Source organism: Nothobranchius furzeri, unplaced genomic scaffold, assembly GCF_043380555.1.
Source record: "Nothobranchius furzeri strain GRZ-AD unplaced genomic scaffold, NfurGRZ-RIMD1 Scf020, whole genome shotgun sequence".
NCBI lineage: Eukaryota > Metazoa > Chordata > Actinopteri > Cyprinodontiformes > Nothobranchiidae > Nothobranchius > Nothobranchius furzeri.
The window spans coordinates 1-7,210 of NW_027223037.1; positions in this window are offsets into that span (position 1 = coordinate 1).

Here is a 7,210-nt window from a genome sequence, read left to right on the forward strand (position 1 = left end):
CTGGGTCTGAAAGAGGGCCTCCAGGAGAGAGGCCCAAGCAACACGCGCCCAGAGGAGCGTCTTGCCATATGTCACCACTGGGTCTGACTGAGCGCCTCCAGGAGAGAGGCCCAAGAAAGACGCGCCCCGAGGAGCGTCTTGCCACATGACAGCACTCGGTCTGACTGAGCGCCTCCAGGAGAGAGGCCCAAGCAAGACGCGCCCCTAGGAGCGTCTTGCCACATGTCAACACTGGGTCTGACAGCGGGCCTCCAGGAGAGATGCCCAAGCAAGACGCGCCCCGAGGAGTGTCTTGCCACATGTCACCACTGGGTCTGACTGAGCGCCTCCAGGAGAGAGGCCCAAGCAAGACGCGCCTCGAGGAGCGTCTTGCCACATGTCAACAATGGGTCTGACTGAGCGCCTCCAGGAGAGAGGCCCAAGCAAGACGCGCCCCGACGAGCGTCTTGACACTTGTCAACACTGGGTCTGACTGAGGGCCTCCAGGAGAGAGGCCCAAGCAAGACGCGCCCCAAGGAGCGTCTTGCCACATGTCAACACTGGGTCTGACTGAGCGCCTCCAGGAGAGAGGCCCAAGCAAGACGCGCCCCGAGGAGTGTCTTGCCACATGTCAACACTGGGTCTGACTGAGTGCCTCCATGAGAGAAGCCCCAGCAAGTAGCGCCCCGAGGAGCGTCTTGCCACATGTCAACACTGGGTCTGACTGAGCGCCTCCAGGAGAGAGGCCCAAGCAAGACTTGCCCCGAGGAGCGTCTTGACACATGTCAACACTGGGTCTGACTGAGGACCTCCATGAGAGAAAGCCAAGCAAGACGCGCCCCGAGGAGCGTCTTGCAACATGTCAACACTGGGTCTGACAGAGGGCCTCCAGGAGAGAGGCCCAAGCAATACGCGCCCCGAGGAGCGGCTTGCCACATGTCACCACTGGGTCTGACTGAGCGCCTCCATGAGAGTGGCCCAAGCAAGACGCGCCCCGAGAAGCGTCTTGCCACATGTCAACAATGGGTCTGACTGAGGGCCTACAGGAGAGAAGCCCAAACAAGACGCGCCCCGAGGAGCGTCTTGCCTCATGTCAACACTGGGTCTGACTGAGCGCCTCCATGAGAGAGGCCCAAGCAAGACGCGCCCCGAGGAGCGTCTTGACACATGTCAACACTGGGTCTGACTGAGGGCCTCATTGAGAGAAGCCCAAGCAAGACGCGCCCCGAGGAGCGTCTTGCCACATGTCAACACTGGGTCTGACAGAGGGCCTCCAGGAGAGAGGCCCAAGCAATACGTGCCCCGAGGAGCTTCTTGCCACATGTCACCACTGGGTCTGACTGAGCGCCTCCAGGAGAGAGGCCCAAGCAAGACGCGCCCCGAGGAGCGTCTTGCCACATGTCAACACTGGGTCTGACTGAGCGCCTCCGGGAGAGAGGCCCAAGCAAGACGCGCCCCGAGGAGCGTCTTGCCACATGTCAACACTGGGTCTGACTGAGTGCCTCCGGGAGAGAGACCCAAGCAAGACGTGCCCAGAGGAGCTCTTGCCACATGTCAACACTGGGTCTGACTGAGCGCCTCCAGGAGAGAGGCCCAAGCAAGACGCGCCCCGAGGAGTGTCTTGCCACATGTCAACACTGGGTCTGACAGAGGGCCTCCAGGAGAGAGGCCCAAGCAACACGCGCCCCGAGGAGCGTCTTGCCATATGTCACCACTGGGTCTGACTGAGCGCCTCCAGGAGAGAGGCCCAAGAAAGACGCGCCCCGAGGAGCGTCTTGCCACATGTCAGCACTCGGTCTGACTGAGCGCCTCCAGGAGAGAGGCCCAAGCAAGACGCGCCCCTAGGAGCGTCTTGCCACATGTCAACACTGGGTCTGACAGCGGGCCTCCAGGAGAGAGGCCCAAGCAAGACGCTCCCCGAGGAGTGTCTTGCCACATGTCACCACTGGGTCTGACTGAGCGCCTCCAGGAGAGAGACCCAAGCAAGACGCACCCCGAGGAGCGTCATGCCACATGTCAACACTGGGTCTGACAGAGCGCCTCCAGGAGAGAGGCCCAAGCAAGACGCGCCCCGAGGAGCGTCTTGCCACATGTCAACACTGGGTCTGACTGAGCGCCTCCAGGAGACAGGCCCAAGCAAGAAGTGCCCCGAGGAGCGTCTTGCCACATGTCAACACTGGGTCTGACTGAGCGCCTCCAGGAGAGAGGCCCAAGCAAGAAGCGCCCCGAGGAGCGTCTTGCCACATGTCAACAATGGGTCTGACTGAGGGCCTCCAGGAGAGAGGCCCAAGCAAGACGCGCCCCGAGGAGCGTCTTGCCACATGTCAACACTGGGTCTGACTGAGCGCCTCCAGGAGAGAGGCCCAAGCAAGACGCGCCCCGAGGAGCGTCTTGCCACATGTCAACACTGGGTCTGACTGAGCGCCTCCAGGAGAGAGGCCCAAGCAAGACGCGCCCCGAGGAGTGTCTTGCCACATGTCAACACTGGGTCTGAAAGAGGGCCTCCAGGAGAGAGGCCCAAGCAACACGCGCCCAGAGGAGCGTCTTGCCATATGTCACCACTGGGTCTGACTGAGCGCCTCCAGGAGAGAGGCCCAAGCAAGACGCACCCCGAGGAGCGTCATGCCACATGTCAACACTGGGTCTGACAGAGGGCCTCCAGGAGAGAGGCCCAAGCAAGATGCGCCTGAGGAGCGTCTTGCCACAAGTCAACACTGGGTCTGACTGAGCGCCTCCAGACGAGAGGCCCAAGCAAGACGTGCCCCGAGGAGCATCTTGCCACATGTCAACACTGGGTCTGACTGAGCGCCTCCAGGAGAGAGGCCCAAGCAAGAAGCGCCCCGAGGAGCGTCTTGCCACATGTCAACAATGGGTCTGACTGAGGGCCTCCAGGAGAGAAGCCCAAGCAAGACGCGCCCCGAGGAGCATCTTGCCACATGTCAACAATGGGTCTGACTGAGCGCCTCCAGGAGAGAGGCCCAAGCAAGACGCGCCCCGACGAGCGTCTTGACACTTGTCAACACTGGGTCTGACTGAGGGCCTCCAGGAGAGAGGCCCAAGCAAGACGCGCCCCAAGGAGCGTTTTGCCACATGTCAACACTGGGTCTGACTGAGCGCCTCCAGGAGAGAGGCCCAAGCAAGACGCGCCCCGAGGAGCGTCTTGCCACATGTCAACACTGGGTCTGACTGAGCGCCTCCAGGAGAGAGGCCCAAGCAAGAAGCGCCCCGAGGAGTGTCTTGCCACATGTCAACACTGGGTCTGACAGCGGGCCTCCAGGAGAGAGGCCCAAGCAAGACGCGCCCCGAGGAGTGTCTTGCCACATGTCACCACTGGGTCTGACTGAGCGCCTCCAGGAGAGAGGCACAAGCAAGACGCACCCCGAGGAGCGTCATGCCACATGTCAACACTGGGTCTGACAGAGGGCCTCCAGGAGAGAGGCCCAAACAATACGTGCCCCGAGGAGCGTCTAGCCACATGTCACCACTGGGTCTGACTGAGCGCCTCCAGGAGAGAGGCCCAAGCAAGACGCGCCCCGAGGAGCGTCTTGCCACATGTCAACATTGGGTCTGACAGAGGGCCTCCAGGAGAGAGGCCCAAGCAAGATGCGCCCCGAGGAGCGTCTTGCCACATGTCACCTCTGGTTCTGACTGAGTGCCTCCAGGAGAGAGGCCCAAGCAAGACGCGCCCCGAGGAGCGTCTTGCCACATGTCAGCACTCGGTCTGACTGAGCGCCTCCAGGAGAGAGGCCCAAGCAAGACGCGCCCCGAGGAGCGTCTTGCCACATGTCAACACTGGGTCTGACTGAGGGCCTCCAGGAGAGAAGCCCAAGCAACACGCGGCCCGATGAGCGTCTTGCCACCTGTCAGCACTCGGTCTGACTGAGCGCCTCCAGGAGAGAGGCCCAAGCAAGACGCGCCCCGAGGAGCGTCTTGCCACATGTCAACAATGGGTCTGACTGAGGGCCTCCAGGAGAGAAGCCCAAGCAAGACGCGCCCCGAGGAGCATCTTGCCACATGTCATTACTCGGTCTGACTGAGCGCCTCCAGGAGAGAGGCCCAAGCAAGACGCGCCCCGAGGAGCGTCTTGACACATGTCAACACTGGGTCTGACAGAGGGCCTACGGGAGAGAGGCCCAAGCAAGAAGCGCCCCGAGGAGTGTCTTGCCACATGTCACCACTGGGTCTGACTGAGCGACTCCAGGAGAGAGGCCCAAGCAAGACGCGCCCCGAGGAGCGTCATGCCACATGTCACTACTCGGTCTGACTGAGAGCCTCCAGGAGAGAGGCCCAAGGAAGACGCGCCCCGAGGAGCGTCTTGCAACATGTCAACACTGGGTCTGATTGAGGGCCTCCAGGAGAGAGGCCCAACCAAGACGCGCCCCGAGGAGCGTCTTGCCACATGTCAACACTGGGTCTGACAGAGGGCCTCCAGGAGAGAGGCCCAAGCAATACGCGCCCCGAGGAGCGTCTTGCCACATGTCACCACTGGGTCTGACTGAGCGCCTCCAGGAGAGAGGCCCAAGCAAGACGCGCCCCGAGGAGCATCTTGCTACATGTCAACACTGGGTCTGACTGAGCGCCTCCAGGAGAGAGGCCCAAGCAAGACGCGCCCCGAGGAGCGTCTTGCCACATGTCAACAATGGGTCTGACTGAGGGCCTCCAGGAGAGAAGCCCAAGCAAGACGCGCCCCGAGGAGCGTCTTGCCACATGTCAACACTGGGTCTGACTGAGCGCCTCCAGGAGAGAGGCCCAAGCAAGAAGCGCCCCGAGGAGCGTATTGCCAAATGTCAACAATGGGTCTGACTGAGGGCCTCCAGGAGAGAAGCCCAAGCAAGACGCGCCCCAAGGAGCGTCTTGCCACATGTCAACACTGGGTCTGACTGAGCGCCTCCAGGAGAGAGGCCCAAGCAAGACGCGCCCCGAGGAGCGTCTTGCCACATGTCAACACTGGGTCTGACTGAGCGCCTCCAGGAGAGAGGCCCAAGCAATACGTGCCCCGAGGAGCGTCTAGCCACATGTCACCACTGGGTCTGACTGAGCGCCTCCAGGAGAGAGGCCCAAGCAAGACGCGCCCCGAGGAGCGTCTTGCCACATGTCAACACTGGGTCTGACTGAGCGCCTCCAGGAGAGAGGCCCAAGCAAGACGTGCCCCGAGGAGCGTCTTGCCACATGTCAACACTGGGTCTGACTGAGCGCCTCCAGGAGAGAGGCCCAAGCAAGAAGCGACCCGAGGAGCGTCTTGCCACATGTCAGCACTCGGTCTGACTGAGCGCCTCCAGGAGAGAGGCCCAAGCAAGACGCGCCCCGAGGAGCGTCTTGCCACATGTCAACACTGGGTCTGACTGAGGGCCTCCAGGAGAGAAGCCCAAGCAACATGCGGCCCGAGGAGCGTCTTGCCACCTGTCAGCACTGGGTCTGACTGAGCGGCTCCAGGAGAGAGGCCCAAGCAAGACGCGCCCCGAGGAGCGTCTTGCCACATGTCAACACTGGGTCTGACTGAGCGCCTCCAGGAAAGAGGCCCAATCAAGACGCGCCCCGAGGAGCGTCTTGCCACATGTCAACACTGGGTCTGACTGAGCGCCTCCGGGAGAGAGACCCAAGCAAGACGTGGCCCGAGGAGCGTCTTGCCACATGTCACCACTGGGTCTGACTGAGCGCCTCCAGGAGAGAGGCCCAAGCAATACGCGCCCCGAGGAGAGTCTTGCCACATGTCGCCACTGGGTCTGACTGAGCGCCTCCAGGAGAGAGGCCCAAGCAAGACGCGCCCCGAGGAGCGTCTTGCCACATGTCAACATTGGGTCTGACAGAGGGCCTCCAGGAGAGAGGCCCAAGCAAGACGCGCCCCGAGGAGCGTCTTGCCACATGTCACCTCTGGTTCTGACTGAGTGCCTCCAGGAGAGAGGCCCAAGCAAGACGCGCCCCGAGGAGCGTCTTGCCACATGTCAGCACTCGGTCTGACTGAGCGCCTCCAGGAGAGAGGCCCAAGCAAGACGCGCCCCGAGGAGCGTCTTGCCACATGTCAACACTGGGTCTGACTGAGGGCCTCCAGGAGAAAAGCCCAAGCAACACGCGGCCCGAGGAGCGTCTTGCCACCTGTCAGCACTCGGTCTGACTGAGCGCCTCCAGGAGAGAGGCCCAAGCAAGACGCGCCCCGAGGAGCGTCTTGCCACATGTCAACATTGGGTCTGACAGAGGGCCTCCAGGAGAGAGGCCCAAGCAAGACGCGCCCCGAGGAGCGTCTTGCCACATGTCACCTCTGGTTCTGAGTGAGTGCCTCCAGGAGAGAGGCCCAAGCAAGACGCGCCCCGAGGAGCGTCTTGCCACATGTCAGCACTCGGTCTGACTGAGCGCCTCCAGGAGAGAGGCCCAAGCAAGACGCGCCCCGAGGAGCGTCTTGCCACATGTCAACACTGGGTCTGACTGAGGGCCTCCAGGAGAAAAGCCCAAGCAACACGCGGCCCGAGGAGCGTCTTGCCACCTGTCAGCACTCGGTCTGACTGAGCGCCTCCAGGAGAGAGGCCCAAGCAACACGCGCCCCGAGGAGCGTCTTGCCACATGTCAACAATGGGTCTGACTGAGGGCCTCCAGGAGAGAAGCCCAAGCAAGACGCGCCCCGAGGAGCGTCTTGCCACATGTCAGCACTCTGTCTGACTGAGCGCCTCCAGGAGAGAGGCCCAAGCAAGACGCGCCCCGAGGAGCGTCTTGACACATGTCAACACTGGGTCTGACAGAGGGCCTCCGGGAGAGAGGCCCAAGCAAGACGCGCCCCGAGGAGTGTCTTGCCACATGTCACCACTGGGTCTGACTGAGCGACTCCAGGAGAGAGGCCCAAGCAAGACGCGCCCCGAGGAGCGTCTTGCCACATGTCAACAATGGGTCTGACTGAGGGCCTCCAGGAGAGAAGCCCAAGCAAGACGCGCCCCGAGGAGCGTCTTGCCACATGTCAGCACTCGGTCTGACTGAGCGCCTCCAGGAGAGAGGCCCAAGCAAGACGCGCCCCGAGGAGCGTCTTGACACATGTCAACACTGGGTCTGACAGAGGGCCTCCGGGAGAGAGGCCCAAGCAAGACGCGCCCCGAGGAGCGTCTTGCCACATGTCAACACTGGGTCTGACTGAGCGCCTCCAGGAGAGAGGCCCAAGCAAGACGCGCCCCGAGGAGCGTCTTGCCACATGTCAACACTGGGTCTGACTGAGCGCCTCCAGGAGAGAGGCCCAAGCAAGACGCGCCCC